Below are 19,849 nucleotides of genomic sequence, written 5' to 3' on the forward strand. Positions count from 1 at the left end.
TCAGGTGGGTGCCATTATTTCAAAAAAAAAAAAAAAAAAAAACATAATGAGAACAAAAACTTATAGTCTAAGTACATATTAGGAAACTTATGATATTTGAAACCAGTTTTTACAGGAATGATCATAAATGATTGAAATACACTTCCTGAAAATAAAGTAGGATCAAAAAGAAAGTGAATGGAAACAAGTGTTTTATATGTATTGATGGGCTCCTTTGTGTGTGCATGTGTGCAGTAGTGCACAGTGTTCTAGACATAGCACAAATTATATTAACATAGCTGAGGGAGCTCAAAATATGGGATCGAGAACATGTCATAACTGCGTAAGACAGCATACAAAGTGTGTGTGTGTGTGTGCCTGTGTGTGCGTGCGTGCGTGTGCGTGTGTGTGTGCGTGTGTGCGCGCGCGTGTGCGTGTGTGTGCGTGTGTGTTTCTTTCCCCAGATCTCTCCCTATTCATATCTAACACAAACACACATACATGAATGTGTAGTAACTACAAAATGACAGCTAGATGATACAGATTATAAGATCTCTGTAAACTCATCACCTTTAGTCTTTAATGTAATGTTTATGTTGCTGATGACAGCATCATTTTGTAACCATAACTTGAGCCTGTATTTGACTGTATCAGTCCTATAATTCTCAAATTATGAGTGCTCTTATATTGTTATGGGGCTAACATTTATGGAAACCGCCTTACAAGCTAGCATGCATTTTCTGCTATCCTACCTTTTGTGAATTCTCACCTTCATCTTCATTAGCTTGATTTTTACAGCTTGGTGGAATATTTCTACAGTACAGATGGTCATGGTGCTGGTGTGCATGTCACTATGGTGTCCCTTATGTGCTTTACCACTACTGTGTTTGCATGAACTGCTGATCATAGGAAACTTTAGGGTGGTATTCACAGTGCCACATTCCACATATGAGTAGAGATAATTAGCAAAGAGTGGTGTTACTCCTACTGGCTTGACTATATGGGAATTGGATAAGCAAGGATGAAAAGTGCTGATTACAGAAAATCTCAGTTATGAGCTGAAACACTCAGAGTTTCATCCATATTCTCCCTTTTTAATTTCTCCAAGACTTTGGGTTGCTAATTCCATAATGGGAATGGACCTCATTCCCAAGTCAAAGTATGATTAAAGTTCATGAAATTAGTATTATTTCAGTCTTTGATGTTATCCAAAAGTACTCTTCGCACAAACCCGTAATTTATCCAGAACTTACTCCTTCTGCAATTCATACAGAGTTACATGTATCAGTAACATACCTGATTATGACCGCAAATTAGGCATATTGCTCTTTCTATTGTTGGAACTGTATGGGTATCCTTATTTCACATTGCTCTTGTTTCTGCCTGCAAATACTCTTTTAGCATGACTTTATGTCTTTCTGTATGTAAGACACTGTAATCATTGGGTGTAGCAATTTCAGTCATCAATGTTACTTTTGTCTTCTTTTCCTGGACTACTATATCTGGTTTTCTCACATCTATTTTTTGAACTGATGGTAATGGGGCATGTGACATAAACCATCATTCTCTATAGTACTTTGTGGCACATGTTTCCAAATATTCTCAACAATTTCAGTATTATAGTCCTCAATGGAACAGTCTGGCCACATTATTATGCCTTTCAGTATACAGGCCTTATGCCATCAGTGTATCACACCCAGCAACAAGATGTTCAACTGTTTCCAATTCTGTTTTACAAAACCCAGGTTTGTCTGTTTCTCAGACATGTTCAATGTATTTTGTAAACCAATGTGTACATAGTCCACTATCCTGAACCACCAATATTAACCTTCCATCTTTTAGTTTAAATTCACTTCTCCGTAACCATTCCTGTGATAAATCCTGATTGGCATGAGGTTGTTACTGTAGTTTTATGTACTTGCAAGTATATTTATGCATTTTCCTCATGTTTTGGTTTCTCATCTGGTCCTTCACCTTATATTCTTTTTATTTGTTGCTTTTTGACACATTTGATTGCTGCTTGATTTTAATCTACTTCTGGTTTGATTTCCATTCCTGCTTGATACCAATATGCTTCTGCTAAACTAAGCAGGGAAGTCATCTTAGACTTCTTCTCCTCATGTTTTAAAACTTTCTCAATGTTTGGGTCTTGTGAGGTCAGCAAATATGTATGCAGTATTACAGTTACAGATCCATACATGTAATCAGTTTTGAGGAGGACCATACATCCTTGAGAATGGGGAATATATAATATTGGTATGCACTGATTTTTATAAATAACTTCATAAGCATAAAGCATTTCTCTTGTTTTCCTGTCCAACTGATCCAGTACATTTTGTGGCCAGTCAATCACCCCAAAACTGTAAGTTAAAAAAGGAAGAGCAAATTGGTTTATTAGCTTGGACTTTAATCCTAGAGGTCAGAGCTGTTTTTGGTATTAATTTTAGTCTTCTAAATTATTCTTTTACTGAGTTTTATTTGCATTGGTCTGTGTTTTATTGTTGATCCTTCATCAATTCCCAAATATTTATACACTTCCTCTTGCACAAGTTCTTTTATATCACATTCCTGGAGTCTATATTAAAATCTCGAAGTCTGACAATACTGAATATGATATTGTCGACACGAGAATACCGAAAACACACTACATTGAACGTTTAAATGGAAAATCTCCTTGGGGGAGATTTCTGTTTACTTCAATTTAGTGCATTCTTGGAATTGGTATATTTAAGTAGGGGGGTGTGGTGGTGCAGGGGGGCTTGCCACCTTCCTACACACTATTTAGTTTTTTATTATTTAATTTAGTATTTTTCTTGTTTCGATGGTTTAAGACTTCAATCATTAAAGTTCGATCTTTAGTGATTTGAAGTTTTAAACCTTCGAGATTATAATATAGACTCCACATTCCTGTCCCAAACTGATGTTTTCTTGGAGCTGCAGATTTCCTGTCTTAAAGGTACTTTTGCACATTCATCAAGAGCAAATAACATTCTTATATCACCTGAGAAAGTTTTAAGTATTTCTAGTGGTATTTTCAATTCCTCATTTGATGAAATATCCAGTTTTAAATCATCCACAAAGAGAAGATGAGAAGTCTTTACATTTTGTTGTTTTTTGGGAGCCAAATTGTAACCATGACCTAATTTATTAAGTATACAGCTTAACTGGTTAAGGGCAAGACAAAAGAGCAGTGGTGATAGTCTCAGTGGAATATCTCCTGTTGAATTGTTATCCCTAGGATAATAATTTGTACTTTATTATGGCTTAACTGGAAAGTGGTTTGCAACTGTTTCATGGTCACTGTAATGTAATCAATCAATGTAGGGTGCATGTTATACATTTGTTAGCACTCTTTTATCTATGAATGTGGGATGCTGTCAAACATTTTTTTGTAATTTCTCCATGCCATACTTAAAGTCTTCCTCTTTTAACAGTTCTTCATTGTGACTTTAACCACTGACAATTCTTTGCTCCATATGGCTTTCTTTTGTTACCCTTTTGTTCTATAGCTATGACCGAGTCTTCTTCTAAATCAGTATAAAATATATCGGCATCAATCCCAGTGTATAGTTTATACATCTTTGGAAGACAATTTATTGGCTTATAGTTTTTATGAGATCTTGCAAGTTTACTCTTAAGGACGAGTATCGTTTTACCTGTTATTAAACAGGTAGGCATCTGTTTCTGGTGTGCATATAATTAGTTCTTACTCATGGATAAATCTTCATGTAAAGTTAAGTACTGCATCTTGGCCTAAGGTTTTCCATTTAAGAGCTTTTCTTAATTTTGTTTTAGATTCTCTGGCAGTTATTTCATCCCATTTCATATCCTGTCGATTTAAACTTCTTATTCTTTCCTTTACTTCCTTTATCCATTCAGTATGTTTGCTGTGTTCCACATAGATATTTCTCCAAAATGTGTCTATTTCTCCTTTTTGGTGGTGCTTCTATTCCTTTTGCTTTGTTTCCCAACTGTATATGCAAATTTTTTGGGTCATCAATAAATTGCTTATTTTGTACTTTTCCTTTATAGTTATCTATTTATCTTTTAAGTTTTTCTGCCAGCACTGATATATTTAGTTTATTATTTCAATAGTGTACAACAGATCCTGCTCTGTTCTGATTCAAATCCTTGCTTTATCACATCTACCTTTCTGCGCATTTTTGTTGATCTGTTCCCTCTTCTGTACTCTGCTAACAGTGACACTTCTTGTCTTAATTGGTTTATAGTTTTCTCTATGCAAAACTTCCATGATAGCATTTGATTTCTCCCGTTCCTTTCCCTTATTGCCTGTGTTTTTGTGGTAAGGCTTTATCTATTAATTTAGCTGCACAGTAATATATTCTATTTACTTCTGTTATATTGTATGAATTTTTATAAACAGTCTTGATTACTGTGATCATTCATTTTATCAAACTTCTAATATTTTGGGTATTATTGATTTTCTGTGGTGTATTTCCTTCATTGATCTTAGTATGTCTATCCATCCCTATTAATTCAAACAATTCTTCCCTTAGATCATTTTCTTCTAAACTAAGTGTGCATTCTTTGTTCTCCATTCCCCACAGGCATTTTACAGAATGCTCCAGTAAATCTTCCTGTGCCATATTTTTTCAACTTCACCCTGTGCATCCATTGCTCTTTCAAATGGGAACTCACAGATCTATTACTCTACAACATTAACTGGGTCAGAGTTGCCACATTTCCCTGTTCCTTCTCTTGCTCTGCATATCCAACACAACTTTTGTACTGGTTTCCTTCTGAAGTCTCCAAAGTATCTTCATATGGCAACTGTTTCCAGTTCCACTGGTATCTCCTTAATTTGTGGATTTATTATTTTATCATGCTGTGATGTTATTCAAGTCAAATTTCCTACACTACGGGCCAGATTCAATAAAGCCTGTACTAAGTGTACACGATACGTATTGAATAAAATTCATATCACACTTTTTCTGTTTTCTAGTCACTTAGAAAGATTACACTAAGTGCATTTGTAGTCTACACTTTGTGGTAACCTTTATGAATCCATATCAATATTTAAAGCTTCAAGAATATCAGTTGGAAAACTAAAATTGGAGGAAGAAAGTGTGAGTTATGTCTGTGTTGTCTATTCACTCAGAACAGTGTACACTTACTGTAGGCTTTATTGAATCTTGCTCTACATCCTCCACTTTGCAGGCAATCCATAACTTCAGTTTCTGTTAAACTTCTCCATTACTAATCCTGTTTTCTACTTCCTCCTCTGCTTTCTAAATTTTTGTATTGTAAAATTTTCCATATTTGGAGTCCTTTTCCTGTATTTCTCTTCAAATATCTTTGATGCTGCTTTTTTGTATTGATAAGTTTTGTTTTCTCATTTGCATAAATATTACACCAACATTAAATCTCTTTTTCTTTCTTATGTCTATATATGGGTGCCTTTGCCTGTATTTCTCTTTAAATAATACAAAAAAAAAAGCAGCTCCAGAAATATTCAATTTGGCATTTTCCTTTGTGTAAATATTGTACAATATCAGATCTCTTTTTCTTTCCCACATCCATATTTCTTTTTTATACCTTTCAAAAATCTCTAGATTTTGTTCTTTATATTTTCACAGTTCCTCTGTTGCTTCTTTTACCAAATGGCCCAAGGTTTCTTAGCCTATATAATGTTTTTCATGAATCTGTTGTATTAATAAACACAAAATTGCTTGTAAAGCTTTTAACAGTTTTTCCCATGCAAGTAGTCTTCTTTCCTGTAATTTCTTTCTCAATCTTTTTTGTATATATTTTGTCTAGAAATTCTGGGATTCTTGCATAATAATAACAATAGATAATTTATTTCTTATCCTCAATAGTCTAGTCTACCATCTTTATGGCTCTTGTTTGGCCTGTCAATTTTGTGTGATTTTTGCGGACTACTACCTTCTGCAACTGGGGGCCCATCCTCTGAGCTTGGTCTAATCCCATTGAAAGAATGCTTCTGTGTCTTGAGGATTTTACATTGTCCTTTTTTCCAGACCTGACACCAATGTGACTACCAGGATTGGTACTTTTTATCCTGGGGCTTGCTCAACCAGCTATGTTTTTTGTTTTTTAACCTACTTCTGTCCATGATATAAGCTATATTAAATACAGTCCATACATCAGTGTTGTCTTGGTGAGATTTTTTTGAAAACAGGGTCTACCTCATGAAAGTACTCAGAAAGACTTGAGGATGAATTCAGTTCCAGCAATACTACTCTCCTTTGCATGCTGACTGGTATCATATCTCCATTCCGAGAGACACACTCATAAGAATTTCGTCCATGTTCTCTTGTATAAGTAGTTATGTGTGGTGGAAGCCATACATATGTAAAGTTATAATTTCTTTTCACTCACTGCTTTCATTAAGTGACTGTATGCACACATCCGGGCAGCTCTTTTGAGATCTCATAAGGGAATCTGTGCTGAGCTGTGCTGAGTACAGTAATCCAGAAATAAACTCAAACTGCTATAATGTTTAATTATTTACTCTAAGGGTGTTCTTATGTAGACATCCTGACTGATCTTTTATATGGTTGGAAAGGGAGAAGATAGAAAATTTGGACTTGAGGGAGAAAGAGAAGACAAGGGACACCCACAATGAAGACATTAAGAGGGTTGTGCTACATAAGGTGGGACACTATGTTTTTGTGGGAAATAGACCACCCTTTTCCAGTTCTTTTTTAAAAGATATATTGGGGAAGGAATAAGACAGAGGGTTTAGGGGAGTGACTTAGGAAAGAGTTAAGGATAATATATAAACATAAAATGCTGACAAGGCAGACAATAGCACTGTGGTGGGATGACATTGGGATTGGTGACAAGACGTGGATTTCAGGCCGACACAAAATAAGAGGTAAGGAGGAGGGTGTGGCATGCAGGTAACATCACTGTCCTGAAGACCTGAATTGTCTCCTTTCTCTGCACCTTGAGAGGTAGACCTTATTGGTGTGGGGATGGAGGCCTTCACTGGCTTGTTGACTGCAGCAGGCCAGGTCAGTGAGTGTTGCCCTCAACCAGAGCAGGCCTTCAATAGGTTGCAGGCATGTTTCTACTACTTACTCAACTGCTGCCTCAAACAAGCTTTAAAGCACTTAGCCTTTACAGCTTGATTGCCTGCCATGCACGTGGAGACCCACAAGGGCGGATCCATGACTGCAACCTGTAAAGATGTTCCCAGGTGGGCAGATGGTGTAGTGGTGAGTAGTCCCTCATCTGGGAGGCAGACTGCTGTGCTACCCTTGGGATCTCTGAATGTATGGAAAAAGAAGTATAAAAGGAAGACTGACAGGCAGAAATGGAGACAAGAATAACAATTTTTTTTAAACATTATACTTTATTTAATGAATTTAAAGTAAGGATATATTCCTTTATTCAGAAATTGCTATCATATCCAATTTATACACTGTCCCCCAACCTCTGAAGGCATTCTGAGAAAAAGTACTAATGACAATTAACATTAATGCTTCTTAAATTATTTAAATGAATTAGTAGTTTAGGGATTACTACAGTAAAAGGTGACACTACTAACAGGCAATGAGAGCTGACATTCATTTACCTCTTTTTATTTGTTTACTTTAAATATGATCCATCAGTTACATTACAGAAAATAATTATTTTTCAAGGTTTTATATTTGTTTGCAACTTTTCATATGCTTGCTACTTATGAGTTCTCCACACTAATTTCTCTAACTGACTCTCTCCCTGCCATGGGCTATTTCCTCCTAAGCTATGGAGTTACAAAAATTAAAAAAAAAAGGAATGAAAGTTGCTTGCTCATTTTATATGCATGTATATCATGGCTGAAAGCAACTTATAATTTATAATGACTGTCAGATTGTTTATTATTATTATTATTTTTTTACTACTGTCAAAGCATTTCTACTTCATGCATGGCTAGTAAATATGTGACTGGACCTTGCTCAGGTATTTCTTGCAAACTTACAGCAGAGATGAACAGAGCTGAGCAGGTGTTAATCCTTGACAACCTGTTATTTTTCTTTTTGAATAGTATGCTATGTAACTAATGAGGTGTTATGACAATTTCTGAGGTGATACAGTTACAGACACCACTGTATCTGTCAAGGAGTGGATGGTGGTTTGATGTTGACATATTGATCTGCGTGGCAAACATAGCAGATAGTCCATTTCAGGAAGGATGAAGGGAAAGGTGCATTTCTGCAAGGGATGCTAACTTTATAAACAATTTTAAGTAACTAGTCTAAGCTGCAATGAAATATTCACATCAATGTTTATCTGTGCTTATATTAATATTTACATTATTTCTGTTCATGTGCTCATTATGGATAATTTGTCATTTATTCAGCATTTTCTAAAGCATTGTAGTATGTAATAAAGTAATTCTACATCAGCATTATGCAAAGCACTGAATGGCTTCACTGTCTTCTACCTCCACTCTAGCATGAGTGTGGTGACTTGCTCAACTCAGCCATTTTGATAGAAGAAACTTCTTGAAAACACAAAAACATTACGTGGTATTGCAAAATAATTCTAATACCTTTCACTTTATGAGATGAATTTTTCATATGACTAAGCAATAAACATTATGAAGCAAGTCAAGCAGACTGAATTCCAATACTTAATTAATGCAGGTAATAAACATTCATTGGACGTTTTGCAGGTATCACTTTGAAATGGCATCAACAGTAAAACAGATATTAAATGTTGCAGTTCTAGTGTTTTGAATTTTGCATATGTATATATATATATATATATATATATATATATATATATATATATATATATATATATATATATATATATATATATATATATGTATATATATATATATATATATATATATATAGTGTGTGTGTGTGTGTGTGTGTGTGTGTGTGTAGGTCCCTATTATATGAGAGAAGTCCCATAAGTGAGAAACTTACAAGCTTGAGCCAGGATATTGGAAACCCAAACAGCTTGAACAGTCATTATGCGGGATTGCGGTGCAGTAGAGATTAGGATTTTCTCCTTTCCCAACTGTAATGCAATCTTGGAGTTTGCATAGATAATTAATCGGTGGTGAGTTGGGCAGAACTAGGATTTCCCACTGTGAAAAAGCTGGCATTGTGTTATAATTTGTTGGTTCACCTTCTTGGCTTTCGATATCTCCAGCTTGACCTTATAAGGTTCTCTGTTGTAGGACTTCAAGCTTATGATTGTAATCCATATATATCTATATCTACATATATATATTGAAAAACAACCTTTCTGGAGTATATAGCAATGCAACACTAAACTCTTATGTGAGTTTGTTAAGAAATTATTATGTAAGACTGCTAGTCATATCAGAACCTTTACCTCTAAGACGCATAACTACAGCTGCACATGTGTCCTCACTCATCAGTGAAGGAGGTTGTCACCATCGCAGGCCTACACCCATATGGTCTACAAAACACCGAAGGTAAAGTCTTATTCAATGGTGACTCTGCAGTTCTGCATAGAAGATTCTGCCTTCATTAGACTGGATAAGAAGCTAGTGACAGCATGCTTCCTTTCAGGACACAGAATTTGTGAATGAGAGTAGAAACCTTAGATCCCTCTACACTAAGTAAGAATAAGGCCTCGTTGTTGCTACTGTGCTGTAGAATAAACTTAAATTCCATTCCCCGGGGAATATTCAAGGAGACAGGATGGATCCCTCTAATCTATGTATGTGACTGAGGCAGACAGAACTCTAATCTTATGATGAGAAGCTAACAGCTGCTTCATTGTACATATATTTTATGTAAATAGCAACACTTCTGAACTATGTTGCCTGTCTAGTTAGTTTTACTGTAATTTGATGTAATGCTAATATAGATATTGACTTGTTTTTGTCTAGACTTACATAAGTATTTCATTTGCTGTTACTTACTCATGTCTATCAGTTTTCTTTATAACTTACCATTTTATCTTGTATAAACTTTCTATGTAATTGTTAATTTTCAGTTCATACAGTCTTGAATTTATGCAATTTTTTTAACTGTCACGGACTTGAATTTATGTAATTTTTTTACATATTTTGGAGCTTTTCTCCTTGGGTCTCCATTGAAAACTGACCTTTGGCTCAGTTGAACTAACCCTGTTAACAAATGACAAATGACAAATAAATAAATATTCGGCCATCACCAAGAATGATGTCACATTACAGTGGCAAAATATTGTGCTTTAATGATTAGTTGTGTAACTTGTATCATTCTAGGAGTCTCCAGCATGTGTCTTCTTGGCAAGAGATAACAGATACGCCAATGTGCTTTACCTGAGATGGACTGTACCACTCCTCCATGGTTTCTGCATACTAGCATTAGTAAGCCCCATCTCCTGGACATAGCATCTTAACAGATTCCAGCTCAGCTTACGTCACAATGGCATTGCTTAATGCTAGGAGTTTACATAAGAAGATGTCTGAATCTGAGGCCTTGCTGCTGCTCAGACACATGCACGTCTATGTCATTACTTTGGTTTCAATCTACGGATAACATGCCTTCTTTACCTGGGTTCGGTGTTTAACATTTAAATGCCCTAGAAAGAACACAGGCAACTGTATATTTATCCAAGAGATCCACATCTCATTACAAATTCCACATGACTCATCCCTGATATTCTTGAGGTCATGGTCATACTTAATGAAGCCATTTACTATACTGTCGCAAATTATAGGTCCCCTTCAATGTCTCTATCCAATCATGATTTATACACAAATTACTTGTAAGAAAAAACTGTCAACCCCATAAATGATAGGTACCTATATAACAAAAAATAAGTATGCACAGCAGCTCTTAGATTTTATAAAGTCCAGCTCCTTGAACTACTCATGCACCTTACTGACCTTGTCCTTGTCAGTTTTGTCCATGCTTCTGTCCCATTGTGTACTACACTTTTCTTGTCAGGTCCATCCACCAGACTGCCATCTTCTCCCCCATTGAACCCTATAACATTTGGGAACTACTGCAAAGCCAACTCCTTACTGTTCTTGGGCTCCCTAGACAAATATTAATGTGGCTGTACCTCTTGCAAATCCTCTTATCCAAATTGTTTACTTCAGCTCCAATTTCTGCTGCCATCTAAACAGCGGCATCAAAGCATCTATCCCAAACACCAGAAATGGAATAAAAAATGTCACGAATAAACCCTTACAGTGGAATTACCACATAAATATATTGTACAGCAACAGAAAAAACTGCTAGCTTTATATAATCAGTCTTTCACTCTCCTTAGAAAGGATTTAAAAAATGGTTAGGAAAAATGTTAAAAGCCCTATTAAACAATGTAAGGTTATCTTTGAACTAAAAATGAGCACTTCTGCCAAAGACAGACACAAAGCTTTCTTTACCTATATCAGGAATCTTAGAAGTAACACTCAGTTCTGCTCTGAACTAACATTTAATACCTCCACTTGCTTTAATCCTGAGGGCTTTAACATCTTTTCTGACAAATTCGGCTCTAATTTTACATTAATGATCCAACCTTTAGTTCCCCATTACAAATTAAATTCCCCTCCTCTATTATCTGTCTTTCTAGTTCAAGTCTTACCAAAGATCAAAAACATCACAGTCCTACTGTAAAATATCATTTAAGCAGGTATGGAAAATGTCCCCAAATGCCATCCAGAAAGCATGAAATACAGATTTGCTCAACTCCTTATTAACCTGACTTTCATTCCCTCCACCACTTACTGACCTGGTATTTTGTGAGCTGCCATAGTGGGTGACCACATCACAGATGCAGTAGTCTCAAAAGTATCATTTGCAAGGACAGGTACTTTATTATAGCAGATCCCTTAAGCAATAATGTAGGGAACAGTAATTCATGACCAAATAATATTCATTAGGAAACTTTATTAAAACAGCATAACAAATGTTCTAGGGCCTTGGCTTTTTAAAGCCTTTAAGGAAACTGAATTTCAGACTATAACCGACATTTAAAAAAATTACAGGAGGATGATAGCAGCAGGATAACTCCAGTGGCTCTACTCGACAGAGTCACTGGGAACTAAGGTTGGGTGGCACTATGCCAGGGTAATCCTATGGCTAGGCTTGTAAAGGCCCCAGGTCCATTAGCCTAGTACACACCTATGAACCTATGAACCTATACAATTAATCAATCATTATTGCCTAGTTAACTTCCTGATTTATCCCTTTATGTTTCAGTGTACCATACTTTAAAATATAAACTGATACTTTTGAAACTGTTAATTTCTAAAACATTTTTATTATTAATTGCACTTTTTAGGATGCTATGATAGCTTACAGAATGTAGTGCAACAGGATTGTCTTTCTTCGCATTATGTAGAACCCTAATTTATTCCTGTAGCCTCACTCTAAATTTTCTTTTAGTTTCACTTATAGGTTCATAGGTTCATAGGTTCATAGGTTCATACTAGGCTATCTGCCCGAGGGCATTTACAAGCCTAGCCCTTCGTTTTGTGGCTTACGCCACCCCTTTAGTATGGGGAACTATACCCATTATTTTGCTGTGCCTCTGTCGAGCAGTGACACTGAGGTAATCCCTGGGGTATATCTGCGATCTCCCATCCATTGGTCAAGATTTCTCTTGAACAAGGCCAGCGAGGTGCTCTGCCTCACATGTACCGGGATTTTGTTCCACAGCATAGGGAGTCTTTGGGTGATGAATCTATCCCTCCAGCACGTCCTATTAATAGCCGTGTCAAGGTTTAAGTCTCCGCCCTTGTGGCTCTGATGGATCTAGATTTTTGAGGTGAAGCATATTCATCAAATCTGGGTTTGACATGGCCTTGTATGTTAGGCAAAGGTCACCTCTGAGCAAGCGTGGCGACTGAATAGAGCTGGAGTTCTTTCAGTCGGGCAGCATAGGACAGATTTTGAGACCCTTTATCCTTTTGGTGAGGAACTTTTGTGGCCTCTCCAGCTGCTGCAAGTGTCGGGTCAGATACATTCCGAATGGGGCATTGTACTCAATCATTGGTCTGATGAGTGATGAGTAAAGGGAGACTATGACCTCCCTTGATCTAGATGAGAATCCCTTCATGATAAGGTGGGCAATGTAGAAGGTCTTCCTAACTACTTTAGCTACATGGGTGTCGAATGACAGACTACTATCAACCTGGGTCCCCAGGTCCCTGATAACTTCTTCTGTGCTCAGTGGATTGCCACCTATTTGGTAGCTAGGGGTAACCTTGTTTTTCCCGAAGGGTATGACTATGCATTTTTTGGCATTTAACTTTAGGCCATGACTCTGGCACCAGTTATCCGTTTCTGTGAGACCCTTCTGAAGGATATCTGTGTCAGATGTGTTTTCTACTATGGCGCCCAGTTTGCAGTCATCTGCAAACTTTGTCAGCCATAACCCTCCTGTGTTTGCTTGTACTTCGGAAAAGTAGATGCCAAACAAGAGTGGGCCCAGGACTGAGCCCTGTGGGACACCACTTGTGACAGGCTTTGAGTCTGACATGGCGCCAGCAGCTCTGACCCTGTGGGTTCTGTCACTCAGCCAGTTTGCAACCCATCTTGTGATGTATGGGTTGACATTTAAGCTGATGAGTTTTTCAATGATACCCGAATGGGGTATTGTATCGAAGGCCTTAGCCAGATCGAGGTAGGCTGTATGGACTGCCTTTCCTCATCAATGGCTTTGGTGACTGTTTCAAAAGTCAACCAAGTTTAAAAGGCATGATCTGCCTTTGACAAAGCCAAACTGGGTTGGATCCAAAGTCTGCAAATTCCCTATGTCTTTATTTATGAGGTCCATTATGATCCTCTCCATGGCTTTGCAGATAAGGCTTGTCAAGCTAATGGGCGTTAATTTCCAGGGTCGGTGGAGGCACCGCTTTGTGAAGTGGTACCACAGTTGCAGTGCGCCACTCCTGGGTGCGTATCCAGAGGTAAGACTTTGATTAAACAGCTGTCCTAGCTGTGGGTTTAATTCCTCATTGAGTTCATGGAGCACACAGCCGGGGACACCATCAGGTCCCATGGATGCTGTGTTTTTTGCTTTGGAGAGAGCAGTTCTCACTTGGGCTGTGGAGATGTTTGGGGGGCTGCAATCGCTTGGTATAGTTATCTCTCCTTTTGGGGGGGGGAGTTTGCACTGAACCTGTCAGCCAGTATGTTGGCAATGTCTGTAGGATCAGTAATCTTCACATCATTTTGAACTAGCTCTGAGCATATCTGGGAGTTTCCTCCCAGGTTTCTAACATAGCTAAAGAAGGCCTTATGATTGTCTTTTGAGTCTTTAGCTATTTTTCTCTCAAAATTTGCTTTGGATGATTTTATGAGAGCTCTTAGTTTTTTACTTATAGTGATCAAGGGTGTCTTACCTTTTAAGGATTTTGCTCTATCTTGTAATATAAACTACCAAACATCACAAGACATAAACCACAGACTCTGTATTACAGCTAAATTGTCCTCAGCTTTCAAATCTCATGCCATTTATATATTTAAACTGACATAGATATTCACTAATACTGCAATATTTACAACAAAACATGTCATGAAGCTAAATATCCATTAGACCAACAGAATCTTGACTTCTAGAAATGCTGTATCACACAACTTTCATCCTCTTTTGCTAAAAAATATCTGGCTTAATATATAAAGCAGAGTTAAAAATCATCTTGTGATGACTTTTCCAGTGTTTATGTAAATATGACACTAAGTCACTGGTAACCACATTAACAAAGTAAATAATTTCTCTTATTATTTTGTTTATGTGATACATTATGACAATCCATTTTTTGTGATTTCCCTTTGTCACAGTTAATAACTGTTGCCCATTTTTTGATGTACACTTCTCCAATAGGCCTTTTCACATCACACAATAACTTCAGCAGGTATATCTGTTTGTCCAAGGTCCTTTTAAATTACATATTTTTTGGCAATGGAGTCAGTACCGAGTACAATAACCCTACATGTATGATCTTCACTGTTTAACTGACAAGGGCTATCAGCTGATACCTCTGTATCTATCCATCTCCCCTCTTATTCCTGCATGAGTCTGTATCTTTAGAAAATGTTTCTTTTTATCTGGTTAAGGTCACTTGGACCTGTTTTGTTTTTTTTCCTGCTCCTGCTCATTTGCAACTGTTTTCTGTTTTTCAGCCTGTTTTGTTATGGTTTTAAGTTGTTTTTGAAGGAAAGTCAACTCTTAGATCCACTAATGCTTCAGTTCACTCACAGGGGATTCCATATAAGCCTGCAGACAGGATATGAAAGTGCCCTGTATACAGTGGGGGAGAAAGATGCCATAACACGTGTTGTCAGGAACCGATCTAAGGAGTCTTGGAGAAGGTTTTGAACATTAATCCTTTGTGTAAGGTAAGGACAGGGGTCTCTAAACCTTGGTTCAGTCAGCTAAATGTACCATTAATCCCATATGGTCTGAATGAGGACAGGGAAGGACATTTAGAATTGAAGCACCATGTGTTAGGATAGCTTCCACAAAAATATCTGTTAGTCCTTCTTAAGTCTGATGGCTACTTATTAACATACAAAAACCTTATCTAAATATCATTCCTAAATTCTCAACTGTAACTCAGCTAAACACTTTTCTATTGCCTTAGAAAGAGCTGATTGTCATGGATTAACTTAAACACTGTTGTCTAATCTATGTGATACAAACAGTTACCCATGTGTACCCTTCACAGTTACAAATAGTATAACTGAAAATATGTCTGCCCGCCCTAGCTGGATTCAGATTGAAAGTGCAAAGTATAATAACTTTAGAGTCATATTTAAAATAGGATTGCTGAAAAAGCTCCAACAAAGCCTTCAAATATATCTAGAATTTATATGTTTTGGGCCATCCTATGCAATAGAAAAGCTACTTCTGTCCACCTTACTCAGTAAATGACAGGAGCATACTATTATTATATAACAATTTCTGGTACTCTTGGCATGCTCTACAGGGTAAGATGTTTCTCCTGATGCATACAGCAATGTTCACATTTATTTCAGGAGCTCAGGAAGGCCAGGGAGGTGAAGAAGAGGAGGATGAAGACTGAGTAAGTTAAAGAGGGTTTTGGAGCTGTGGAACAGAGAAGCATGTAAAGGTGACACATACAGGCAGCTCAAATTAAATACTTTATGGAATGATCTCTATTAAAATACAAAGTAAACTAAAAACTGGAGAAGATGGAGAAGAAAGTGGTTGAATAAGGTATATAATGTGATATATAGGATGGAGGAGGAATAGATTTATAATTTGGCCTGAATGTAAGGGTATGATTACAATTTATGCCACTAAAATTGGCTGCAAAAGCTTTATTAGTAATAGTTTGGATAATGCAATCAGTTCACGAGAAAGGGAAAGATGTCAGAACTCACAAAGGAAGGAATTTGCAATTAGGGCGTAATAGTGAAAACACATACAGAATGTTTGTTGATAGCAAATATGACCAGGAGATGGAGAAATTAAATAAAAGGTGCATAATGGTTGAGGGTATACATATATCTTTAGAACAATGAAGTGGAGTACTGAGAATGTACAATAAATTATAAGTTGTACCTGTTCTATGGGATCAGTATATGACATGGTTACATTGGTGGTTCAGAACTCACCTTCAGTTATAGAGGTCCTGTAAAGTGGGGGTGAGAAATGTTTGGGATGTGAGGCAGAAAATTTACGTATGTTTTGAGAATGCTAGACAGTTAAACATTAATGGAATATTTGTATGGAGGAATGGGAAAAAAGTATATGAGAAGTGAGTCCCAAAATGTTAAGAACAATGCAGTTACTGTGTCTGACAGAATGTTACATTATAGCCAAAGGCCTCACCTAGGACTCTTTCTCATTCACTGAAACATGACTAAGAAAATCTTACCTTCTGCAAAATCCTAAAAGCAAACAAACAAACATAAAAAACCCACTAATACTCCATCACAAAACATTTCTCAGACTAAAAATCTTTCAAAATACTGTTCAAAAATAACACTGGGATAAGAATAATACAAAATTCAAAGCTATTGAGAATCACAATACGTGAACATTTAAAATTGAATCGATACACTCTCCAAGCTGTTAAAAAGACAGTAGAAACTATATTATACATAAGTAAACACTCTTAACAGACAGCACTAGAAAAAACATTGCTTCAACCTACTTACTACCATCTATCATTTATGCCTCCCCCCATCCTGATTAATCTTTCTAGCACATACACAATTGAAGTAAACAGTTGTTACAACAAACCTGCTAGATTTGCCACCAATCTACTTACAAAATATTACTGCTGGTGCATAACCTTAAAGCAACTATATTGGCTGGAGCCCCAAAAATATCTTACATCCTCATAATTACTTATTCCCCTTAACCTAATATATAAATCAGAAAATTGTCCAGCAAAACAAAATACCATAAAATATTATACACCTGGCAGGGAACTGCTTTGTCAAAATAAACCATTTTTGCTCTTCACCCTGTCTAGCCAACAGTAGGGTTGTCAGCATGTAACTGCGTACACAGGAGCCACACTTATCTGTGAAACACTAGTGATTAAACTTTTCTTGTAGGATCACTACCATGCAACTGCCAGGTTTTTACTTGGTAGTTCACGTTTACTGTGAACCAGGGATTTCCTTTTCCCCCATAATGGTGTAACCTTAGAGTTTATATATATAAGTAGCAAAGGTGTGGGGGTACAGTACCCCACAACAATTATGCAGGGGGATCACCACCCTGTACAAATGATTTTGGACATGTGTGATTTTAAGTTCTTTATTGCTGTTTGCATTGACTGCTTTTGCTTATTTGTGATTGTGGTTATGTTAGACAATCACAAGAGTTTGATAGCATATCAGGTTTGCAAATCCACATCTGAGACTACAGTATAAAGAATAGTCCCGGAAACTTCAGTCATGTTGACCTGACACTAAATTTATTAGAAGATTTGCCCTTAACAACTTATAAGGATGCATATGCTTGTTAAATAGGGAATGTAATTAATGCTACTTCAACAAAATATGGGTAGGTTTTGTGATAATGTCACTGATTTATACAAGGGATGTGCACAGTGAGTAGCTATTCACAATGTCAGGTTGCAGTTTAGAGGCATGATCAGGTCTAAACTGCAGTCTCATAATTCCCCTATACAGATTATCCATATTGAATACTTTAGAGGTGATTACACAAATGACCTCCATGCTATCGCTACATGTGGCTGACAAATGGGCTAATTTGTATAAAGGAGAGGCCAGCTGGTCATTACAGAAGCTTTGTGCTCAATGACAGGAGTGAAAGGTCAAGTCTAACATTTAGAAGGAGGTCAAGTATGTAGATTTATTTTGCTTTTTCAAAGTTTTGTACCCTGTCCTTCTACTGGTGTGCCCTAGCTAGTGCATTCAGCTACAGTAGCCTCTGAACACAACAATATCAAACTTTTCTTCCTGTACTGGTTTAGCTTTGAGTAATTATCTGCCTTCCTCATAAAATTTGCTACCATCTTCTGTCTAAAATCAGTATAATTTGTTTTCTCACTTGCTATCTTTTACATATTCCACAGTGGTGCAGCGGTAGCATTGTTGCCTCACAGCAAGAGGTTCTCCCATTTGATTCTCAGCTAGTGTGTGGGGAGTGCCTTCTGTGTGGAGTCTGCATGTCCTCCTCATGGTTCGAGTGGCTTTCCAAAAGACATGCATGAATGGGCGTGCCTTCTTTGAAGGTTGGGCGTCGAGCTGGCAACTCGGCACTGTCAAAATCTACTGCCAATCATTAGCGGACCAGAGTTCCACTGTGGTGACCCCTAGCAGGGAAAAGTCGAAAGACAACAACTTGCTATATTTTATATTTTAATGTTTTTATTTTTGATGTCCATTAATGTCATTTTTCTCATCATCATTTTTATGGTTTCAGCATACTACTGACTCAAGTGTTTCATAACTTCTGACATTATGACAGTTTGTATTTTAATTCATTTATTTATTTAACATTTATTCCCTGACATAGTCCCAAATGGTAGAGTTGGTTGGGTTGGAACACACTAACCGAAGTATACAGTCAGTGTCATCTGTTAAGGAAATTACAAAATATGGTGCACAGCAGAACAGCAGTACAAACCATAAGAAACAAGACTGAGATAAGTGACATGGACACAGGTGTGAAGTGCAACTACTTCTTACAAAATACAAGTGGCTGCGCAGATAACATCCTTAGTACACTTTAGAAGACATGAAAAGAGTAAAGCAAAAAGAACATGTGACTTTGCAAGTTTGTTATGATGCACAGTTTTTGAACTTAACAGATTTCTGCTCCACATTTGTTACTGGAGCTTTGTAAACATTGTATGCTGTATTCTGTGATACTTACATCTGTCCTGACTTGCTGCATGGAAACTCCATTTTTAAAGTGCTGTCCTTGTTGTGTTGTCCTGGCATTTCCATTCACTCCACTTGAACATGTCTGCATAGTTATGATCTCAATAACCTCTTTTGTAGTGTTGTTATGTGTCACCTTTAGAAACTTTGTCTTACTGCACCCTCACTGTCCTGAGCCACATGTTTATTTCTTTGGCATACTTTGCTGTTCCTGTTTGCTTGTAACATCATCCCCACTATCAATTTGTATGAGACTGCCTGCAGTGTTTTGCAGCTTTAGAACATTTCTGTCAATTTAAATTTTTAAGTACCATTTATCACACTTACATTACCCTGCCTGCATGGTTACTGATGATTCCTTTTGTGCACCGCTCTGGAATACTGTGCAACCTTACATGGCTTATGCTGGATTATGCTCTTTCAGTCTATAATATTCCCATGTGCTGGGTATCACTTTTTGTTTACCCTTTTGGCATACTTTGTTTGATTAATTGCTCTGGTATATTATTCCTCTGTAACACTGCCAAGCCAGCATTGCACTAAGTAATACACTGGTAGTTTGCCATTCCTATATTTTGGCA

Source organism: Protopterus annectens, chromosome 8.part1, assembly GCF_019279795.1.
Source record: "Protopterus annectens isolate FY-2018-M chromosome 8.part1, PAN1.0, whole genome shotgun sequence".
In the NCBI taxonomy this organism is placed as follows: Eukaryota; Metazoa; Chordata; order Ceratodontiformes; family Protopteridae; genus Protopterus; species Protopterus annectens.